The 19,305-nt window shown below is 45.1% G+C and overlaps 11 non-coding genes and 30 pseudogenes across 11 annotated transcripts; all 41 read right to left on the minus strand.

The window, feature by feature from the left end:
- Positions 1-3,078: 3,078 nt before the first annotated feature.
- Positions 3,079-3,197, minus strand: LOC136722382 (uncharacterized; annotated as a pseudogene).
- Positions 3,198-3,418: 221 nt separating this feature from the next.
- Positions 3,419-3,537, minus strand: LOC136722391 (uncharacterized; annotated as a pseudogene).
- Positions 3,538-3,746: 209 nt separating this feature from the next.
- Positions 3,747-3,865, minus strand: LOC136722397 (5S ribosomal RNA). The gene has a single exon (XR_010806304.1). It is a non-coding gene; the product is annotated as a 5S ribosomal RNA (ribosomal RNA).
- Positions 3,866-4,080: 215 nt separating this feature from the next.
- LOC136722365 (uncharacterized) lies at positions 4,081-4,199 on the minus strand (annotated as a pseudogene).
- A 221-nt stretch (positions 4,200-4,420) lies between these two features.
- On the minus strand, positions 4,421-4,539 carry LOC136722362 (uncharacterized; annotated as a pseudogene).
- Positions 4,540-4,755: 216 nt separating this feature from the next.
- Positions 4,756-4,874, minus strand: LOC136722373 (5S ribosomal RNA). The gene has a single exon (XR_010806302.1). It is a non-coding gene; the product is annotated as a 5S ribosomal RNA (ribosomal RNA).
- A 223-nt stretch (positions 4,875-5,097) lies between these two features.
- Positions 5,098-5,216, minus strand: LOC136722368 (uncharacterized; annotated as a pseudogene).
- A 548-nt stretch (positions 5,217-5,764) lies between these two features.
- LOC136722340 (uncharacterized) lies at positions 5,765-5,883 on the minus strand (annotated as a pseudogene).
- A 216-nt stretch (positions 5,884-6,099) lies between these two features.
- LOC136722353 (5S ribosomal RNA) lies at positions 6,100-6,218 on the minus strand. Its single transcript, XR_010806294.1, has one exon. It is a non-coding gene; the product is annotated as a 5S ribosomal RNA (ribosomal RNA).
- Positions 6,219-6,434: 216 nt separating this feature from the next.
- LOC136722335 (uncharacterized) lies at positions 6,435-6,553 on the minus strand (annotated as a pseudogene).
- A 216-nt stretch (positions 6,554-6,769) lies between these two features.
- LOC136722336 (uncharacterized) lies at positions 6,770-6,888 on the minus strand (annotated as a pseudogene).
- Positions 6,889-7,101: 213 nt separating this feature from the next.
- Positions 7,102-7,221, minus strand: LOC136722398 (uncharacterized; annotated as a pseudogene).
- A 220-nt stretch (positions 7,222-7,441) lies between these two features.
- LOC136722377 (uncharacterized) lies at positions 7,442-7,560 on the minus strand (annotated as a pseudogene).
- Positions 7,561-7,783: 223 nt separating this feature from the next.
- On the minus strand, positions 7,784-7,902 carry LOC136722370 (uncharacterized; annotated as a pseudogene).
- A 219-nt stretch (positions 7,903-8,121) lies between these two features.
- Positions 8,122-8,240, minus strand: LOC136722400 (uncharacterized; annotated as a pseudogene).
- A 210-nt stretch (positions 8,241-8,450) lies between these two features.
- Positions 8,451-8,569, minus strand: LOC136722375 (uncharacterized; annotated as a pseudogene).
- A 216-nt stretch (positions 8,570-8,785) lies between these two features.
- Positions 8,786-8,904, minus strand: LOC136722363 (uncharacterized; annotated as a pseudogene).
- Positions 8,905-9,119: 215 nt separating this feature from the next.
- Positions 9,120-9,238, minus strand: LOC136722387 (uncharacterized; annotated as a pseudogene).
- A 209-nt stretch (positions 9,239-9,447) lies between these two features.
- On the minus strand, positions 9,448-9,566 carry LOC136722376 (uncharacterized; annotated as a pseudogene).
- Positions 9,567-9,782: 216 nt separating this feature from the next.
- On the minus strand, positions 9,783-9,901 carry LOC136722338 (5S ribosomal RNA). Its single transcript, XR_010806287.1, has one exon. It is a non-coding gene; the product is annotated as a 5S ribosomal RNA (ribosomal RNA).
- Positions 9,902-10,126: 225 nt separating this feature from the next.
- LOC136722359 (5S ribosomal RNA) lies at positions 10,127-10,245 on the minus strand. The gene has a single exon (XR_010806300.1). It is a non-coding gene; the product is annotated as a 5S ribosomal RNA (ribosomal RNA).
- A 216-nt stretch (positions 10,246-10,461) lies between these two features.
- LOC136722342 (uncharacterized) lies at positions 10,462-10,580 on the minus strand (annotated as a pseudogene).
- Positions 10,581-10,796: 216 nt separating this feature from the next.
- LOC136722349 (5S ribosomal RNA) lies at positions 10,797-10,915 on the minus strand. Its single transcript, XR_010806291.1, has one exon. It is a non-coding gene; the product is annotated as a 5S ribosomal RNA (ribosomal RNA).
- A 216-nt stretch (positions 10,916-11,131) lies between these two features.
- Positions 11,132-11,250, minus strand: LOC136722357 (5S ribosomal RNA). The gene has a single exon (XR_010806298.1). It is a non-coding gene; the product is annotated as a 5S ribosomal RNA (ribosomal RNA).
- A 222-nt stretch (positions 11,251-11,472) lies between these two features.
- Positions 11,473-11,591, minus strand: LOC136722392 (uncharacterized; annotated as a pseudogene).
- A 220-nt stretch (positions 11,592-11,811) lies between these two features.
- LOC136722386 (uncharacterized) lies at positions 11,812-11,930 on the minus strand (annotated as a pseudogene).
- Positions 11,931-12,146: 216 nt separating this feature from the next.
- On the minus strand, positions 12,147-12,265 carry LOC136722384 (uncharacterized; annotated as a pseudogene).
- A 216-nt stretch (positions 12,266-12,481) lies between these two features.
- Positions 12,482-12,600, minus strand: LOC136722364 (uncharacterized; annotated as a pseudogene).
- Positions 12,601-12,810: 210 nt separating this feature from the next.
- Positions 12,811-12,929, minus strand: LOC136722390 (uncharacterized; annotated as a pseudogene).
- Positions 12,930-13,147: 218 nt separating this feature from the next.
- On the minus strand, positions 13,148-13,266 carry LOC136722371 (uncharacterized; annotated as a pseudogene).
- A 216-nt stretch (positions 13,267-13,482) lies between these two features.
- Positions 13,483-13,601, minus strand: LOC136722379 (uncharacterized; annotated as a pseudogene).
- A 210-nt stretch (positions 13,602-13,811) lies between these two features.
- LOC136722367 (uncharacterized) lies at positions 13,812-13,930 on the minus strand (annotated as a pseudogene).
- Positions 13,931-14,141: 211 nt separating this feature from the next.
- On the minus strand, positions 14,142-14,260 carry LOC136722341 (uncharacterized; annotated as a pseudogene).
- Positions 14,261-14,478: 218 nt separating this feature from the next.
- Positions 14,479-14,597, minus strand: LOC136722360 (5S ribosomal RNA). Its single transcript, XR_010806301.1, has one exon. It is a non-coding gene; the product is annotated as a 5S ribosomal RNA (ribosomal RNA).
- Positions 14,598-14,806: 209 nt separating this feature from the next.
- On the minus strand, positions 14,807-14,925 carry LOC136722380 (uncharacterized; annotated as a pseudogene).
- Positions 14,926-15,150: 225 nt separating this feature from the next.
- Positions 15,151-15,269, minus strand: LOC136722369 (uncharacterized; annotated as a pseudogene).
- A 216-nt stretch (positions 15,270-15,485) lies between these two features.
- On the minus strand, positions 15,486-15,603 carry LOC136722352 (5S ribosomal RNA). Its single transcript, XR_010806293.1, has one exon. It is a non-coding gene; the product is annotated as a 5S ribosomal RNA (ribosomal RNA).
- Positions 15,604-15,818: 215 nt separating this feature from the next.
- Positions 15,819-15,937, minus strand: LOC136722385 (5S ribosomal RNA). The gene has a single exon (XR_010806303.1). It is a non-coding gene; the product is annotated as a 5S ribosomal RNA (ribosomal RNA).
- A 216-nt stretch (positions 15,938-16,153) lies between these two features.
- LOC136722358 (5S ribosomal RNA) lies at positions 16,154-16,272 on the minus strand. The gene has a single exon (XR_010806299.1). It is a non-coding gene; the product is annotated as a 5S ribosomal RNA (ribosomal RNA).
- A 222-nt stretch (positions 16,273-16,494) lies between these two features.
- Positions 16,495-16,613, minus strand: LOC136722366 (uncharacterized; annotated as a pseudogene).
- A 209-nt stretch (positions 16,614-16,822) lies between these two features.
- Positions 16,823-16,941, minus strand: LOC136722343 (uncharacterized; annotated as a pseudogene).
- Positions 16,942-19,305: the final 2,364 nt, after the last annotated feature.

The raw sequence follows: 19,305 nt of genomic DNA on the forward strand, positions 1-19,305 counted from the left end.
TTATTATGGGATGACTTATGAGACTCTCCATCACTCCTCCATTGTCTGTAAGGGAAATGGACATCCACTTGATGGATGATGCTATGTTGTCTTTTTGTATGGGACTAACACGTGCTTTCGAAGCTGTCCATTCACAGATGAAAGCCGCCCAGACTGAACCATCCCAGCAGGTTTACCACCCCTTCCAGCAAGGTGACTGTGTATATCAAAGCACACAAGAGAAAGTCCTCCCAACAGCCCAGGTGGACAGGGCCCTACCAGGTGCTCCTGACCACCCACACAGCTGTGAAGTGCCTAGGAACGACGACATGGATCCACTCCTCACACTGCAAACTTGCCAATCGAGGCGATCAGCACAACCCTGGTGGAGAACAGAGGGATAAAGGAATTGTTCTTCCACATCAGATTTGACATTACTGTATGTATGCAGGCCCTTGTAATTGCTTTTCCAATACTGCCAACTGGTTATTGATGATTGATTTCACATTGTGGTACGAGTATCGAGTGAAATGCGTGCTATCCACCTCAACAACACAGCGATAACATGGAGCCGACAGGTGATCCAGGTCACAATAGAGGTCAAGCAGTGGGAGGAGGAAGACGTGGTGGTCAAAGGTGTAGCGTAAGGTACACTTATAAAATTCAATTAAAGAAGTGAATTTATAGTATCACCTTATCACGAATCCTGGAATCTTGTAGAACTCAATTTCTGTAATAATTGGACGCAGACACCAATTCCAAAGATATAAATTGTCAAATTTATTCAAAAACAAAGACTAAATGTAGCACTACACTAATTATACAAAAGGGAAAAACTAATTAAAATTCAACTCTAGATCAACAAATCAAAGACAAATCACTTCCGTGACCAAATCAAAGACCATGGGATCGCATATGATAACACACAAATCATTAAACAAAAAAGGTTATAAACACATTGACTACAATACCGGTTAGTAAGACGAAGGTGAGTCTCTCATTAGTATTGTTAGTCAGACATTCAATAACTATGCAGGTTAGTATTTATGTCAGGTAACTTCTCGTTATATATATATCAGTCTCATTAACGTTTAGGTGGAGAGAAAGATCCTATCATTACTTGTTACCACAATTTCCCTTAACTGATTATTATTCAATGATTAAGGATAGGCAGGGCCACCTATAATCTGGTGTCTATTAACTTGTGTCAATTTCAGACTAAACAGTTAAACAGGAATGAGAAGATATTTCTCGGCGTTGACAGATTTTATTTCTAAAATTATCAACAAAACAGTTGAATGCAACACACATTTATATTTAAGAAAACTAAATGATATAACACATTCTAGAGTTATGAATCACAGATTAACATTTCTAATTGATTTCTCAAATGTCATGAATCACAAACTCCAAACTGTTAAACTTATGTGAACTTCGTCACAGAGAGGCCTCTCTGGCTTCGGGCTCAGATAACAGCACACGGCACGAGGTCCGTGTGGTTTGGAACAAAGGCAGTCCGGTTCGGCTTTGTCCAAGAACTTCCACTCAGTCGATGCACCTGGAAGTTGGGGTTTCGCGAATGTAGAGTCTTTTCCAAACAGATTTTCCACTGGTTTGAAGGCTCCAAGGTTGTGCACAAAATCTTCTTTGTAAGCAGGGTTCCACCGTAGTTACTTGAAGACAAAGTCTTTGAGGAAAGCAGGGCCCTGTTTGTTCCAAGGGTCAAGTTTCTTAAGACTCAAATAGCTATTTAAGTGACTGACACTTTCGTATTCAGTCGACTTAGTCAATTGTCCAGCTGTAAAACTCCACTGATCAGGTGGGTCTGTGAAGTTATTTATTTAATAAAGTCCTTTAAAATAATTCTTCGCTCAATCTCCTTCTCCCAGTTTAACTCTTCTGTTGCCGGCAAAGACTTGGTTGGTTTCTGATTCCGGTTCTGGCAACAGAGCTACAGGTTGAGCTGTGGCAGCGAGTTTCTGGTTCAGGTGAGAGAGAGAGAGAGAGAAAGACTGTCCGCTGTTCCTTATAGTCTGTCAGATCAGTAGGTGATTGGTCCCTGAGTTCTTGAGATTGGATTTCGGTTTCAGCCCCCAGTGTCCTATTGGAGGGAGGCTTTATTTATGACTGATGTCAATCCATGCCATCTTTTGGAAATGCCGGTTGGCCTGGGTTCGTAGCTCTATGTCGGGATTTCGGCTCTCATCCACTTCAAAGAGTTTTTATCACCTACAGGCCCCTTTCTCCAGACATCTCATAGCAGAATTCCAAACTATTTGGCCTCTTCTCGGTGCCATCCTCCCCAAAACTGTCACTTTGATGCAAACCAGTTCCAAGCTGATGAGCTAAGGAAATCTGATAACTTTGGGGGGGGAGAGGTCTTCTTTAGATCAGTGCTTCAGCTCAGAGCCCAAATGCTCTTATCCAAATACACCCAACATAACGCTACATATGTATGTATGTATGTATATATGTGTAGAAGGAAAATTAGAAATTATTTTCTTACACCTGTTTTTCTCTCTTGTATACTTAAGAAAGATACGGTCAAGCTAGAAGGTCAGCCCAGAAGATAGTTTGATTTCTGTTTGTTATTTACGATGAGAACCTTGGAGACATTGTCAAACGGTATGACCTACGTGCCTGTTCCCTAAAACCATGTGTTGACCTATGAACTCTGTTCTATAATGATATATGTTCTGCTTAGTTAGCCTTTAAGATAACATAGTAATGACTTTCTAGCATGTATGGATGTATGTATGTATGTATATATATATATATATATGTATGTATGTATGTCCAATTGCTTTGACAATACAAATGAATTGAATTGAGAGGAAGAGAGAGAGAGAGAGAGAGAGAAAGAGAGAGAGAGAGACAGACAGACAGACAGACAGCTCAGCGATGACATCACGAGCCTCTCTCAGCTGACTGTTATGACATCACAGAGCACGTACATTCCGTTGCTTGTCGTCTGTCAACCACTCAGTCACTGCTAGCCAGACTGTCCCTAAGACAAAGTGTACAATACTTCAATTATATCTCCTCCAGACAGATAAAGAGTATTAAGAGCTACGATGAAGTTACCCAGGAGACGTAAAAAGCTTGCATCACCAGGTATTTCCTGGAGGTCACCCATCCAAGTACTAACCAGGCCCTGGCCCGTTTAGTTTCAAAGGTCTGACGAGATCGGGCACGTTCAGGACGGTGTGGCCGCAAGCCGAGATGCCTGGCTGCATGATGTCTCTTAAAGGCTGGCGGGTATTGACGGAATTTCCAGCAAAAAATAAAAAATAAAAAAATAAAAAAATGGAGGGAAAAATAACAGTGCAGGAAAGGGTGTTGAAAGTAGCCGGGAACGTGTACAATTCTTCAATTATATCTCCTCCAGACAGAAAGAGAGTATTAAGAGCTACGATGAAGTTACCCAGGAGACGTAAGAAGCTTGCAGCACCTGGTATTTCTAGGAGATCTCCCATCCAAGTACTGACCAGGCCATGCCCCGTTTAGCTTCCGAGATCTGACGAGACGGGGTGCGTCCAGGACGGTGTAGCCGCAAGCCGAGAGGCCTGGCTGCATGATGTCTCTTAAAGGCTGACGGGTGTTGACGGAACTTCCAGCAAATAAAAAAAGAAAAATGGAGGGAAAAATATCAGTTCAGCAAAGGGTGTTGAAAGTAGCCGGGTACGTGTACATTTCTTCAATTATATCTCCTCCAGACAGAAAGAGAGTATTAAGATCTACGATGATGTTACCCAGGAGACGTATAAAGCTTGCAGCACCTGGTATTTCCAGGAGGTCACCCATCCAAGTACTGACCAGGCCCTGCCCTGTTTAGCTTCCGAGATCTGATGAGATCGGTCGCGTTCAGGACGGCGTGGCCGCAAGCCGAGAGGCCTGGCAGCATGATGTCTCTTAAAGGCGGGCGGGTTTTGACGGACCTTCCAGCAAAAAAAAAAAGAAAAAAGAAAAATGGAGGGAAAAATATCAGTGCAGCAAAGGATGTTGAAAGTAACCGGGTACGTGTACAATTCTTCAATTATATCTCCTCCAGACTGAAAGAGAGTATTAAGAGCTACGATAAAGTTACCCAGGAGACGTAAAAGCTTGCAGCACCAGGTATTTCCAGGAGGTCTCACATTCAAGTACTGACCAGGTCCTGCCCCGTTTAGCTTCCGAGATCTGACGAGATCGGGCGCGTTCAGGATGGTGTGGCCGCAAGCCGAGATGCCTGGCTGCATGATGTCTCTTAAAGGCTGGCGGGTATTGACGGAATTTCCAGCAAAAAAAAAAAAAAAAAAAAAAAAAAAAACGGAGGCAAGAATATCAGTGCAGCAAAGGGTGTTGAAAGTTGCCGGGTACGTGTACAATACTTCAATTATATCTCCTCCAGACAGAAAGAGAGTATTAAGAGCTACGATAAAGTTACCCAGGAGAAGTAAAAAGCTGGCAGCACCTGGTATTTCCAGGAGGTCTCCCATCCAAGTACTGAGCAGGCCCTGCCCCGTTTAGCTTCCGAGATCTGACGAGATCGGGCGCGTTCAGGACGGTGTGGCCACAAGCCGAGACGCCTGGCTGCATGATGTCTCTTAAAGGCTGGTGGGTATTGACGGATCTTCCAGCAAAATGAAGAAGAAAAAAGAGAACTGGAGGGAAAAATATCAGTGCAGCAAAGGGTGTTAAAAGTAGCCGGGTACGTGTACAATACTTCAATTATATCTCCTCCAGACAGAAAGAGAGTATTAAGAGCTACGATGAAATTACCCAAGTGATGTAAAAAGCTTGCAGCACCTGGTATTTCCAGGAGGTCTCCCATCTAAGTACTGACCAGGCCCTGCCCCGTTTAGCTTCCGAGATCTGACGAGATCGGGCGCATTCAGGACGGTGTGGCCACAAGCCGAGACGCCTGGCTGCATGATGTCTCTTAAAGGCTGGCGGGTATTGACGGAATTTCCAGAAAAAAAAAAAAAAAAAAAAAAAATAGAAAAATGGAGGGAAAAATATCAGTGCAGGAAAGGGTGTTGAAAGTAGCCGGGTACGTGTACAATTCTTCAATTATATCTCCTCCAGACAGAAAGAGAGTATAAAGAGCTATGATGAAGTTACCCAAGTGACGAAAAAAGCTTGCAGCACCTGTTATTTCCAGGAGGTCACCCATCCAAGTACTGACCAGGCCCTGCCCCGTTCAGCTTCCGAGATCTGACGAGATCAGGCGCGTTCAAGACGGTGTGGCCGCAAGCCAAGAGGCCTGGCTGCATGAAGTCTCTTAAAGGCTGGAGGGTATTGACGGAACTTACAGCAAAAAATAAAAGAAAAATGAAAAATGGAGGGAAAAATATCAGTGCAGCAAAGGGTGTTGAAAGTAGCCGGGTACGTGTACAATTCTTCAATTATATCTCCTCCGGACTGTAAGAGAGTATTAAGAGCTACGATGAAGTTACACAGGATACGTAAAAAGCTTGCATCACCTGGTATTTCCAGGAGGTCACCCATCCAAGTACTGACCAGGACCCTGCCCAGTTCAGCTTCCGAGATCGGGCGCATTCAGGACGGTGTGGCCGCAAGCCGAGAGACCTGGCTGCATGATATCTTTTAAAGGCTGGCGGGTATTGACGGAACTTCCAGCAAATAAAAAAAAAAAAAGAAATAAGAAAAATGGAGGGAAAAATATCACTGCCGCAAAGGGTGTTGAAAGTAGCCAGGTACGTGTACAATTCTTCAATTAAATCTCCTCCAGACAGAAAGAGAGTATTAAAAGCTACGACGAAGTTCCCCAGGTGACGAAAAAAGCTTGCAGCGCCTGGAATTTCCAGAAGGTCTCACATTCAAGTAATGACCAGGCCCTGCCCAGTTTAGCTTCCGAGAGCTGACGAGATGGGGCGCGTTCAGGACGGTGTGGCCGCAAGCCAAGAGGCCTTGCTGCATGATGTCTCTTAAAGGCTGGCGGATATTGACGGAACTTCCAGAAAAAAGAAAAAAGAAAAAGAAAAATGGAGGGAAAAATATCAGTGCAGCAAAGGGTGTTAAAAGTAGCCGGGTACGTGGACAATATTTCAATTATATCTCCTCCAGACAGAAAGAGTGTATTAAGAGCTAAGATAAAGTTACCCAGCAGACGAAAAAAGCTTGCAGCACCTGGTATTTCCAGGAGGTCTCCCATCCAAGTACTGACCAGGCCCTGCCCCATTTAGCTTCCAAGATCTGACGAGATCAGGTGCGTTCAGGACGGTGTGGCCGCAAGCCAAGAGTCCTGGCTGCATGATGTCTCTTAAAGGCTGGAGGGTATTGATGGAACTTCCTGCAAAAATCAATAGAAAAAAGAAAAATGGAGGGAAAAATATCAGTGCAGCAAAGGGTGTTGAAAGTAGCCGGGTACGTGTACAATTCTTCAATTATATCTCCTCCAGACTGAAAGAGAGTATTAAGAGCTACGATGAAGTTACACAGGATACGTAAAAAGCTTGCATTACATGGTATTTCCAGGAGGTCACCCATCCAAGTACCAACCAGGCCCTGGCTCGTTTAGTTTCCAAGGTCTGACGAGATCGGGCGCGTTCAGGACGGTGTGGCCGCAAGCCAAGATGCCTGGCTGCATGATGTCTCTTAAAGGCTGGAGGGTATTGATGGAACTTCCTGCAAAAATCAATAGAAAAAAGAAAAATGGAGGGAAAAATATCAGTGCAGCAAAGGGTGTTGAAAGTAGCCGGGTACGTGTACAATTCTTCAATTATATCTCCTCCAGACTGAAAGAGAGTATTAAGAGCTACGATGAAGTTACACAGGATACGTAAAAAGCTTGCATTACATGGTATTTCCAGGAGGTCACCCATCCAAGTACCAACCAGGCCCTGGCTCGTTTAGTTTCCAAGGTCTGACGAGATCGGGCGCGTTCAGGACGGTGTGGCCGCAAGCCAAGAGGCCTGGCTGCATAATGTCTCTAAAAGGCTGGAGGGTATTGACGGAACTTCCAGCAAAAAAAAAAGAAATAACAAAAATGGAGGGAAAAATTTCAGTGCAGCAAAGGGTGTTGAAAGTAGCAGGGTACGTGTACAATACTTCAATTATATCTCCTCCAGACAGAAAGAGTATTAAGAGCTACGATGAAGTTACACAGGATACGTAAAATGCTTGCATTACATGGTATTTCCAGGAGGTCACCCATCCAAGTACTGATCAGGACCTGCCCCGTTTAGCTTCCGAGACCTGACGAGATCGGGCGCATTCAGGATGGTGTGGCACACAAGCCAAGACGCCTGGCTGCATGATGTCTCTAAAAGGCTGGCGGGTATTGACGGAACATCCAAGAAAAAAAAAAAAAAAAAAAATAGAAAAATGGAGGGAAAAATATCAGTGCAGGAAAGGGTGTTGAATGTAGCCGGGTACGTGTACAATACTTCAATTATATCTCCTCCAGACAGAAAGCGAGTATTAAGAGCTACGATGAAGTTACCCAGGAGACGTAAAAAGTTTGCAGCACCTCGTATTTCCAGAAGGTCACCCATAAAAGTACTGACCAGGCCCTGCCCCGTTTAAATTCCGAGATCTGACGAGATCGGGCGCGTTCAGGATGGTGTGGCCGCAAGCCGAGAGGCCTGGCTGCATGATGTCTCTTAATGGCTGGCGGGTATTGACGGAACTTCCAGCAAAAAAAAAAAAAAAAAAAAGAAAAAGAAAAATGGAGGGAAAAATATCAGTGCAGTAATGGGTTTTGAAGTAGCCGGATACGTGTACAATTCTTCAATTATATCTCCTCCAGACAGAAAGAGAGTATTAAGAGCTACGATGAAGTTACCCAGGAGACGTAAAAAGCTTGCAGCACCTGGCATTTCCAGGAGGTCACCCAACCAAGTACTGACCAGGCCCTGCCCCGTTTTGCTTCCGAGATATGATGAGATCAGGCGCGTTCAGGACGGTGTGGCCGCAAGCCAAGAGACCTGGCTGCATGATGTCTCTTAAAGGCTGGCAAGTATTGACGGAACTTCCAGCAAAAAAAAAAAAAAAAAAAATAGAAAAAGGGAGGGAAAAATATCAGTGCAGCAAAGGGTGTTGAAAGTAGCCGGGTACATGTACAATTCTTCAATTATATCTCCTCCTGACAGAGAGAGAGTATTAAGAGCTACGATAAAGTTACCCAGGAGACGTAAACGCTTGCAGCACTAAGTATTTCCAGGAGGTCTCACATTCATGTACTAACCAGGTCCTGCCCCGTTTAGCTTCCGAGATCTGACGAGATCGGGCGCGTTCAGTATGGTGTGGCCGCAAGCCGAGATGCCTGGCTGCATGATGTCTCTTAAAGGCTGGCGGGTATTGACGGAACTGCCAGCAAAAAAAAAAAAGAAAAATAGAGGGAAATATACCAGTGCAGCAAAGGGTGTTGAAAGTAGCCGGGTACGTGTACAATTCTTCAATTATATCTCCTGGAGATAGAAAGAGAGTATTAAGAGCTACGATGAAGTTACCCAGGAGACGTAAAAAGCTTGCAGCACCTGGTATTTCCAGGAGGTCACACATCCAAGTACTGACCAGGCCCTGCCCCGTTTAGCTTCCGAAATCTGATATGATCGGGAGCGTTCAGGACGGTGTGACTACAAGCCAAGAGGCCTGGCTGCATGATGTCTCTTAAAGGCTGGCGGATATTGACGGAACTTCCAGCAAAAAAATAAAATAAAAAGAAAAATGGAGGGAAAAATATCAGTGCAGCAAAGGGTGTTGAAAGTAGCCTAGTAAGTGGACAATTCTTCAATTATATCTCCTGGAGACAGAAAGAGAGTATTAAGAGCTACGATGAAGTTACCCAGGAGACGTAAAAGGCTTGCAGCACCTGGTATTTCTAGGAGGTCTCCCATCCATGTAGTGACCAGGCCCTGCCCCGTTTAGCTTCCGAGATCTGACGAGATCGGGCGCATTCAGGATGGTGTGGCCGCAAGCCGAGAGGCCTGGCTGCATGATGTCTCTTAAAGGTTGGCGGGTATTGACGGAACTTCCAGCAAAAAAAAAAAAAAAAAAGAAAAATGGATGGAAAAATATCAGTGCAGCAAAGGGTGTTGACAGTAGCTGGGTACGTGTACAATACTTCAATTATATCTCCTCCAGACAGATAGAGAGTATTAAGAGCTACGATAAAGTTACCCAGGAGACGTAAAAGCTTGCAGCACCAGGTATTTCCAGGAGGTCTCACATTCATGTACTGACCAGGTCCTGCCCCGTTTAGCTTGCGAGATCTGACGAGATCGGGCGCGTTCAGGATGGTGTGGCCGCAAGCCGAGATGCCTGGCTGCATGATGTCTCTTAAAGGCTGGCGGGTATTGACGGAACTGCCAGCAAAAAAAAAAAGAAAAATAGAGGGAAATATACCAGTGCAGCAAAGGGTGTTGAAAGTAGCCGGGTACGTGTACAATTCTTCAATTATATCTCCTGGAGATAGAAAGAGAGTATTAAGAGCTACGATGAAGTTACCCAGGAGACGTAAAAAGCTTGCAGCACCTGGTATTTCCAGGAGGTCACACATCCAAGTACTGACCAGGCCCTGCCCCGTTTAGCTTCCGAAATCTGATATGATCGGGAGCGTTCAGGACGGTGTGACTACAAGCCAAGAGGCCTGGCTGCATGATGTCTCTTAAAGGCTGGCGGATATTGACGGAACTTCCAGCAAAAAAATAAAATAAAAAGAAAAATGGAGGGAAAAATATCAGTGCAGCAAAGGGTGTTGAAAGTAGCCTAGTAAGTGGACAATTCTTCAATTATATCTCCTGGAGACAGAAAGAGAGTATTAAGAGCTACGATGAAGTTACCCAGGAGACGTAAAAAGCTTGCAGCACCTGGTATTTCTAGGAGGTCTCCCATCCAAGTACTGACCAGGCCCTGCCCCGTTTAGCTTCCGAGATCTGACGAGATCGGGCGCATTCAGGACGGTGTGGCCACAAGCCGAAAGGCCTGGCTGCATGATGTCTCTTAAAGGTTAGCGGGTATTGACGGAACTTCCAGAAAAAAAAAAAAGAAAAAAAAGAAAAAAGAAAAATGGTTGGAAAAATATCAGTGCAGCAAAGGGTGTTGACAGTAGCTGGATACGTGTACAATACTTCAATTATATCTCCTCCAGACAGAGAGAGAGTATTAAGAGCTACGATGAAGTTACCCAGGAGACGTAAAAAGCTTGCAGCACCTGGTATTTCTAGGAGGTCTCCCATCCAAGTACTGACCAGGTCCTGCCCCGTTTAGCTTCCGAGATCTGACGAGATCGGGCGCATTTAGGACGGTGTGGCCGCAAGCCGAGAGGCCTTGTTGCATGATGTCTCTTAAAGGTTGGCGGGTATTGACGGAACTTCCAGCAAAAAAAAAAAAAAAAAAAGAAAAATGGATGGAAAAATATCAGTGCAGCAAATGGTGTTGACAGTAGCTGGGTACGTGTACAATACTTCAATTATATCTCCTCCAGACAGATAGAGAGTATTAAGAGCCACGATAAAGTTACCCAGGAGACGTAAAAGCTTGCAGCACCTGGTATTTCCAGGAGGTCTCACATTCAAGTACTGACCAGGTCCTGCCCCGTTTAGCTTCCGAGATCTGACGATATCATGCGCGTTCAGGACGGTGTGGCCGAAAGCCAAGAGGCCCGGCTGCATGATGTCTCTTTAAGGCTGGCGGGTATTGACGAAACTTCCAGCAAAAAATAAAAGAAAAAAGAAAAATGGAGGGAAATATATCAGTGCAGCAAAGGGTGTTGAAAGTTGCCGGGTATGTGTACAATTCTTCAATTATATCTACTCCAGACAGAAAGAGAGTATTAAGAGCTACAATGAAGTTACCCAGGAGACGTAAAAAGCTTGCAGCACCAGGTATTTCCAGGAGGTCTCCCATCCAAGTACTGACCAGGCCCTGCCCCGTTTAGCTTCCGAGATTTGATGAGATCGGGCGCGTTCAGAACGGTGTGGCCGCAAGCCGAGAGTCCTGGCTGCATGATGTCTCTTAAAGGCTGGAGGGTATTGACGGAACTTTCAGCAAAGAACAAAAGAAAAAAGAAAAATGGAGGGAAAAATATCAGTGCAGCAAAGGGTGTTGAAAATAGCCGGGTACGTGTACAATTCCTCAATTATAACACCTCCAGACAGATAGAGAGTATTAAGAGCTACGATGAAGTTACCCAGGAGACGTAAAAAGCTTGCAGCACCAGGTATTTCCAGGAGGTCTCCCATCCAAGTACTGACCAGGCCCTGCCCCGTTTAGTTTCCGAGATCTGACGAGATCGGGCGCATTCAGAACGGTGTGGCCACAAGCCGAGAGTCCTGGCTGCATGATGTCTCTTAAAGACTGGCGGGTATTGACGGAACTTCCAGCAAAAAAAAAAGAAAAAAATAAATAGAAAAATGGAGGGAAAAATATCAGTGCAGCAAAGGGTGTTGAAAGTAGCCGGTTACGTGAACAATTCTTCAATTATATCTCCTCCAGACAGAAAGAGAGTGTTAAGAGCTACGATAAAGTTACCCAGGAGACGTAAAAAGCTTGCAGCACCAGGTATTTCCAGGAGGTCCCACATTCAAGTACTGACCAGGTCCTGCCCCGTTTAGCTTCCGAGATCTGACGAGATGGGGCGCGTTCAGGACGGTGTGGTTGCAAGCCAAGAGGCCTGGCTGCATGATGTCTCTTAAACGCTGGAGGGAATTGATGGAACTTCCAGCAAGAAAAAAAAAAAAAAAAAATAGAAAAATGGAGGGAAAAATATCAGTGCAGCAAAGGGTGTTGAAAGTAACTGGGTACGTGTACAATACTTCAATTATATCTCCTCCAGACAGAAAGAGAGTATTAAGAGCTACGATAAAATTACCCAGGAGACGTAAAAGCTTGCAGCACCAGGTATTTCCAGGAGGTCTCACATTCAAGTACTGACCAGGTCCTGCCCCGTTTAGCTTCTGAGATCTGACGAGATCGGGCGCGTTCAGGACGGTGAGGCCGCAAGCCGCAAGGCCTGGCTGCATGATGTCTCTTAAAGGTTGGCGGGTATTGACGGAACTTCCAGCAAAAAAAAAAAAAAAAAAGAAAAGTGGATTGAAAAATATCAGTGCAGCAAAGGGTGTTGACAGTAGCTGAGTACGTGTACAATACTTCAATTATATCTCCTCCAGACAGAAAGAGAGTATTAAGTGCTACGATGAAGTTACCCAGGAGACGTAAAAAGCTTGCAGCACCTGGTATTTCTAGGAGGTCTCCCATCCAAGTACTGACCAGGCCCTGCCCCATTTAGCTTCCGAAATCTGACGAGAACGGGCGCATTCTGGACGGTGTGGCCACAAGCCGAGAGGCCTGGCTGCATGATATCTCTTAAAGGCTGGCGGGTATTGACGGAACTTCCAGAAAAAATAAAAAAGTAAAAGAAAAATGGAGGGAAAAATATCAGTGCAGCAAAGGGAGTTGAAAGTAGTCGGGTACTTGTACAATTCTTCAAATTTATCTCCACCACACAGAAAGAGAGTATTAAGAGCTACGATGAAGTTACCCAAGTGACGTAAAAAGCTTGCAGCACCTGGTATTTCCAGGAGGTCTCCCATCCAAGTACTGACCACACCCTTCCCCGTTTAGCTTCCGAGATCTGACGAGATCGGGCGCGTTCAGGACGGTGTGGCTGCAAGCCAAAAATCCTGGCTGCATGATGTCTCTTAAAGGCTGGTGGGTATTGACGGAACTTCCAGCAAAAAAAAAAAAAAAAAACTTAGGGAAAAATATCAGTGCAGCAAAGGGTGTTGAAAGTAGCCGGGTACGTGTACAATTCTTCAATTATATCTTCTCCAGACAGAAAGAGAGTATTAAGAGCTACGATGAAGTTCCCCAGGAGACGTAAAAAGCTGGCAGCACCGGGTATTTCCAGGAGGTCTCACATTTAAGTACTGACCAGGTCCTGCCCCGTTTAGCTTCCGAGATCTGACAAGATCGGGCGCGTTCAGGACGGTGTGGCCGCAAGCCGAGATGTCTGGCTGCATGATGTCTCTTAAAGGCTGGCGGGTATTGACGGAATTTCCAGCAAAAAAAAAAAAAAAAAAGAGAAAAATGGAGGGAAAAATATCAGTGCAGCAAATTGGTGTTGACAGTAGCTGGGTACGTGTACAATTCTTCAATTATATCTCCTCCAGACAGAAAGAGAGAATTAAGAGCTATGATAAAGTTACCCAGGAGACGTAAAAGCTTGCAGCACCAGGTATTTCCAGGAGGTCTCCCATCCAAGTACTGACCAGGTCCTGCACCGTTTAGCTTCCGAGATCTTACGAATTCGGGCGCGTTCAGGACGGTGTGGCCGCAAGCCAAGAGGCCTGGCTGCATGATGTCTCTTAAAGGTTGGCGGGTATTGACGGAACTTCCAGCAAAAAAAAAAAAAAAAAAAGAAAAATGGATGGAAAAATATCAGTGCAGCAAAGGGTGTTGACAGTAGCTGGATACGTGTACAATACTTCAATTATATCTCCTCCAGACAGATAGAGAGTATTAAGAGCTACGATAAAGTTACCCAGGAGACGTAAAAGCTAGCAGCACCAGGTATTTCCAGGAGGTCTCACATTCATGTACTGACCAGGTCCTGCCCCGTTTAGCTTCCGAGATCTGACGAGATCGGGCGCGTTCAGGATGGTGTGGCCGCAAGCCGAGATGCCTGGCTGCATGATGTCTCTTAAAGGCTGGCGGGTATTGACGGAACTGCCAGCAAAAAAAAAAAAGAAAAATAGAGGGAAATATACCAGTGCAGCAAAGGGTGTTGAAAGTAGCCGGGTACGTGTACAATTCTTCAATTATATCTCCTGGAGACAGAAAGAGAGTATTAAGAGCTACGATGAAGTTACCCAGGAGACGTAAAAAGCTTGCAGCACCTGGTATTTCTAGGAGGTCTCCCATCCAAGTACTGACCAGGCCCTGCCCCGTTTAAATTCCAAGATCTGATGAGATCGGGGGCGTTCAGGACGGTGTGGCTGCAAGCCAAGAGGCCTGGCTGCATGATTTCTCTTAATGGTTGGCGGGTTTTGACGGAACATCCAGCAAATAAAAAAAAAGAGAAATGGTGGTAAAAATATCAGTGCAGCAAAGGGTGTTGAAAGTAGCCAGGTACGTGTACAATTCTTCAATTATATCTCCTCCAGACTGAAAGAGAGTATTAAGAGCTACGATGAAGTTACCCAGGAGACGTAAAAAGCTTGCAGCGTCTGGTATTTCCAGGACGACACCCATCCAAGTACTGACCAGGCCTTGCCCCGTTTAGCTTCCAAGATCTGACAAGATCGGGCGCGTTCAGGACGGTGTGGCCGCAAGACGAGATGTCTGGCTGCATGATGTCTCTTAAAGGCTGGCGGGTATTGACGGAATTTCCAGCAAAAAAAAAAAAAAAAAAAAGAAAAATGGAGGGAAAAATATCAGTTCAGGAAAGGGTGTTGAAAGTAGCCGGGTACGTGTACAATTCTTCAATTATATCTCCTGGAGACAGAAAGAGAGTATTAAGAGCTACGATGAAGTTACCCAGGAGACGTAAAAAGCTTGCAGCACCTGGTATTTCTAGGAGGTCTCCCATCCAAGTACTGACCAGGCCCTGCCCCGTTTAGCTTCCGAGATCTGACGAGATCGGGCGCGTTCAGGATGGTGTGGCCGCAAGCCGAGATGCCTGGCTGCATGATGTCTCTTAAAGGCTGGCGGGTATTGACGGAACTTCCAGCGAAAATAAAAAAGAAAAATAGAGGGAAAAATACCAGTGCAGCAAAGGGTGTTGAAAGTAGCCGGGTACGTGTACAATACTTCAATTATATCTCCTCCAGACAGATAGAGAGTATTAAGAGCTACGATAAAGTTACCCAGGAGACGTAAAAGCTAGCAGCACCAGGTATTTCCAGGAGGTCTCACATTCATGTACTGACCAGGTCCTGCCCCGTTTAGCTTCCGAGATCTGACGAGATCGGGCGCGTTCAGGATGGTGTGGCCGCAAGCCGAGATGCCTGGCTGCATGATGTCTCTTAAAGGCTGGCGGGTATTGACGGAACTTCCAGCAAAAAAAAAAAAGAAAAAAAGAAAAAAGAAAAATGGATGGAAAAATATCAGTGCAGCAAAGGGTGTTGACAGTAGCTGGATATGTGTACAATACTTCAATTATATCTCCTGGAGACAGAAAGAGAGTATTAAGAGCTACGATGATGTTACCCAGGAGACGTAAAAAGCTTGCAGCACCTGGTATTTCTAGGAGGCCTCCCATCCAAGTTCTGACCAGGCCCTGCCCCGTTTAGCTTCCGAGATCTGACGAGATCGGGCGCATTCAGGACGGTGTGGCCACAAGCCGAAAGGCCTGGCTGCATGATGTCTCTTAAAGGTTGACGGGTATTGACGGAACTTCCAGCAAAAAAAAAAAGAAAAAAGAAAAATGGAGGGAAAAATATCAGTGTAGCAAAGGGTTTTGAAAGTAGCCGGGTACGTGTACAATTCTTCAATAATATCTCCTACATACTGAAAGAGAGTATTAAGAGCTATGATGAAGTTACCCAGGAGACGTAAAAAGCTTGCAGCACCTGGTATTTCCAGGAGGTCACCCATCCAAGTACTGACCAGGCCCTGCCCTGTTAGCTTCCGAGATCTGATGAGATCGGGCGCGTTCAGGACGGTGTGGCAGCAAGCCAAGAGGCCTGGCTGCATGATGTCTCTTAAAGGCTGGCGGGTATTGACGGAACTTCCAGCAAAAAAAAAAAAAAAAAGAAAAGTGGATGGAAAAATATCAGTGCAGCAAAGGGTGTTGACAGTAGCTGAGTACGTGTACAATACTTCAATTATATCTCCTCCAGACAGAAAGAGAGTATTAAGAGCTACAATGAAGTTACCCAGGAGACGTAAAAAGCTTGCAGCACCTGGTATTTCTAGGAGGTCTCCCATCCAAGTACTGACCAGGCCCTGCCCCGTTTAGCTTCCGAGATCTGATGAGATCGGGCGCGTTCAGAACGGTGTGGCCGCAAGCCGAAAGGCCTGGCTGCATGATGTCTCTTAAAGGTTGGCGGGTATTGACGGAACTTCCAGCAAAAAAAAAAAGAAAAAAGAAAAATGGAGGGAAAAATATCAGTGTAGCAAAGGGTTTTGAAAGTAGCCGGGTACGTGTACAATTCTTCAATAATATCTCCTACATACTGAAAGAGAGTATTAAGAGCTATGATGAAGTTACCCAGGAGACGTAAAAAGCTTGCAGCACCTGGTATTTCCAGGAGGTCACCCATCCAAGTACTGACCAGGCCCTGCCCCGTTTAGCTTCCGAGATATGATGAGATCAGGCGCGTTCAGGACGGTGTGGCCGCAAGCCAAGAGGCCTGGCTGCATGATGTCTCTTAAAGGCTGGCAAGTATTGACGGAACTTCCAGCAAAAAAAAAAAAAAAAAAAAAATAGAAAAATGGAGGGAAAAATATCAGTGCAGCAAAGGGTGTTGAAAGTAGCCGGGTACGTGTACAATTCTTCAATTATATCTCCTCCAGACAGAAAGAGAGTATTAAGAGCTACGATGAAGTTACCCAGGAGACGTAAACAGCTTGCAGCACCTGGTATTTCTAGGAGGTCTCCCATCCAAGTACTGACCAGGCCCTGCCCCGTTTAGCTTCCGAGATCTGACGATATCGGGCGCATTCAGGACGGTGTGGCCACAAGCCGAAAGGCCTGGCTGCATGATGTCTCTTAAAGGCTGGCGGGTATTGACGGAACTGCCAGCAAAAAAAAAAAAGAAAAATGGAGGGAAAAATATCAGTGCTGGAAAGGGTGTTGAAAGTAGCCGGGTACGTGTACAATTCTTCAATTATATCTCCTGCAGACTGAAAGAGAGTATTAAGAGCTACGATAAAGTTACCCAGGAGACGTAAAAGCTTGCAGCACCTGGTATTTCCAGGAGGTCTCACATTCAAGTACTGACCAGGTCCTGCCCCGTTTAGCTTCCGAGATCTGACGATATCATGCGCGTTCAGGACGGTGTGGCCGAAAGCCGAGAGGCCCGGCTGCATGATGTCTCTTTAAGGCTGGCGGTTATTGACGGAACTTCCAGCAAAAAAAAAATGGATAAAGAAAAATGGAGGGAAAAATATCAGTGCAGCAATGGGTGTTGAAAGTAGCCGGGTACGTGTACAATACTTCAATTATATCTCCTCCAGACAGAAAGAGAGTATTAAGAGCTACGATGAACTCACCTAAAGGATTATTAGGAACACCATAGTAATACTGTGTTTGACCCCCTTTCGCCTTCAGAACTGCTTTAATTCTACGTGGCATTGCTTCAACAAGGTGCTGAAAGCATTCTTTAGAAATGTTGGCCCATATTGATAGGATAGCATCTTGCAGTTGATGGAGATTTGTGGGATGCACATCCAGGGCACGAAGCTCCCGTTCCACCACATCCCAAAGATGCTCTATTGGGTTGAGATCTGGTGACTGTGGGGGCCAGTTTAGTACAGTGAACTCATTGTCATGTTCATGAAACCAATTTGAAATGATTCGACCTTTGTGACATGGTGCATTATCCTGCTGGAAGTAGCCATCAGAGGATGGGTACATGGTGGTCAAAAAGGGATGGACATGGTCAGAAACAATGCTCAGGTAGGCCGTAGCATTTAAACGATGCCCAATTGGTACTAAGGGGCCTAAAGTGTGCCAAGAAGACATCCCCCACACCATTACACCACCACCACCAGCCTGCACAGTGGTAACAAGACATGATGGATCCATGTTCTCATTCTGTTTACGCCAAATTCTGACTCTACCATCTGAATGTCTCACCTCTTTTTCCTATTTGTAGTGGAGATGAGTGGTACCCGGTGGGGTCTTCTGCTGTTGTAGCCCATCCGCCTCAAGGTTGTACGTGTTGTGGTTTCACAAATGCTTTGCTGCATACCTCGTTTGTAACGAGTGGTTATTTCAGTCAAAGTTGCTCTTCTATCAGCTTGAATCAGTCGGCCCATTCTCCTCTGACCTCTAGCATCAACAAGGCATTTTCGCCCACAGGACTGCCGCATACTGGATGTTTTTCCCTTTTCACACCATTCTTTGTAAACCCTAGAAATGGTTGTGCGTGAAAATCCCAGTAACTGAGCAGATTGTGAAATACTCAGACCGGCCCGTCTGGCACCAACAACCATGCCACGCTCAAAATTGCTTAAATCACCTTTCATTCCCATTCAGACATTCAGTTTGGAGTTCAGGAGATTGTCTTGACCAGGACCACACCCCTAAATGCATTGAAGCAACTGCCATGTGATTGGTTGATTAGATAATTGCATTAATGAGAAATTGAACAGGTGTTCCTAATAATCCTTTAGGTGAGTGTATATGTATGTATGTGTATGTATGTCCAATTGCTTTGACAATACAAATGAAATGAATTGAGAGAGAGAGAGAGAGAGAGAGAGAGGAATATGAGCTCCTAAAAAACATTTGTTTTTATACATAAGCGGATTTAATTTGTGATTTACAAAGGAATATATAGCACTATAAACATACACAGAAGACATGGAATAGAAATTCAGAAGAAAAAGTATTCAAAAAATAATAATTTTAAGAGAAACACAAAAAGAAGAAAGCAGAGAGACAGTTCAGGAAGAAAAGTCAGAAAAGAAAAGCTGAAGACAAGAATTGGAGGTAAGAGACAAATAATTAAACAAAAAAATATGTATTAATAAAATAAATAAGCATTCTCAGTAGTTGACTCAGCCAATGAAAATGCAGAGCTCCGATTTGAATAGAGTGACAGTAGGAGAGAGCCCAACTGCCACTGAGACTGATAGAAATCTATCGAACAGCAGTCTGACTGCAGAGCTGCCTTTTGAAATCCGATACCCTGAAGACATTCGCTCTGCACAGGCTAAGAAGGACTACAAACAAGCTGTGATGAGAGCATCTCCTGAGACCCTCATCCTAGACTACACCGGTAAAGGAGAAAACAGGGTCAAGAACAATCTACTGTTCTACACTCAGTATTCCACCGCCTTTCACAAAACCCTGTGCCAGACATACCCCAATAACAACAAGAGGGGCATTAGCAGAGGCAGGCAGATCTCAGTGCTGGTAGAGAAAGACACAGACAGTGTGATGCTCACTTTTAATGTATACCACAACGGGACCATCATGGTGCAGGGCAGCGAGAGCAGCCTGGACCAATTAGCTCTCGGCTTCCACACCTCAAAGCAGCAGACTGAGGTAGAGAAACAAGAGCCAGAGCCGGCCACCCTGCAGTCTGCCCCCAGCCACACGGAGCCAGACAGTGCCCCATCTCCCACAGACTGCCCCCCTGTCTCCCCAAAACTCTCCAGCAACATTAAAACACTAAAGGAATGCCTATCAGTGCTGGAGCTGGAGTT

The sequence above is a fragment of the Amia ocellicauda genome, unplaced genomic scaffold (assembly GCF_036373705.1).
Source record: "Amia ocellicauda isolate fAmiCal2 unplaced genomic scaffold, fAmiCal2.hap1 HAP1_SCAFFOLD_137, whole genome shotgun sequence".
In the NCBI taxonomy this organism is placed as follows: Eukaryota; Metazoa; Chordata; class Actinopteri; order Amiiformes; family Amiidae; genus Amia; species Amia ocellicauda.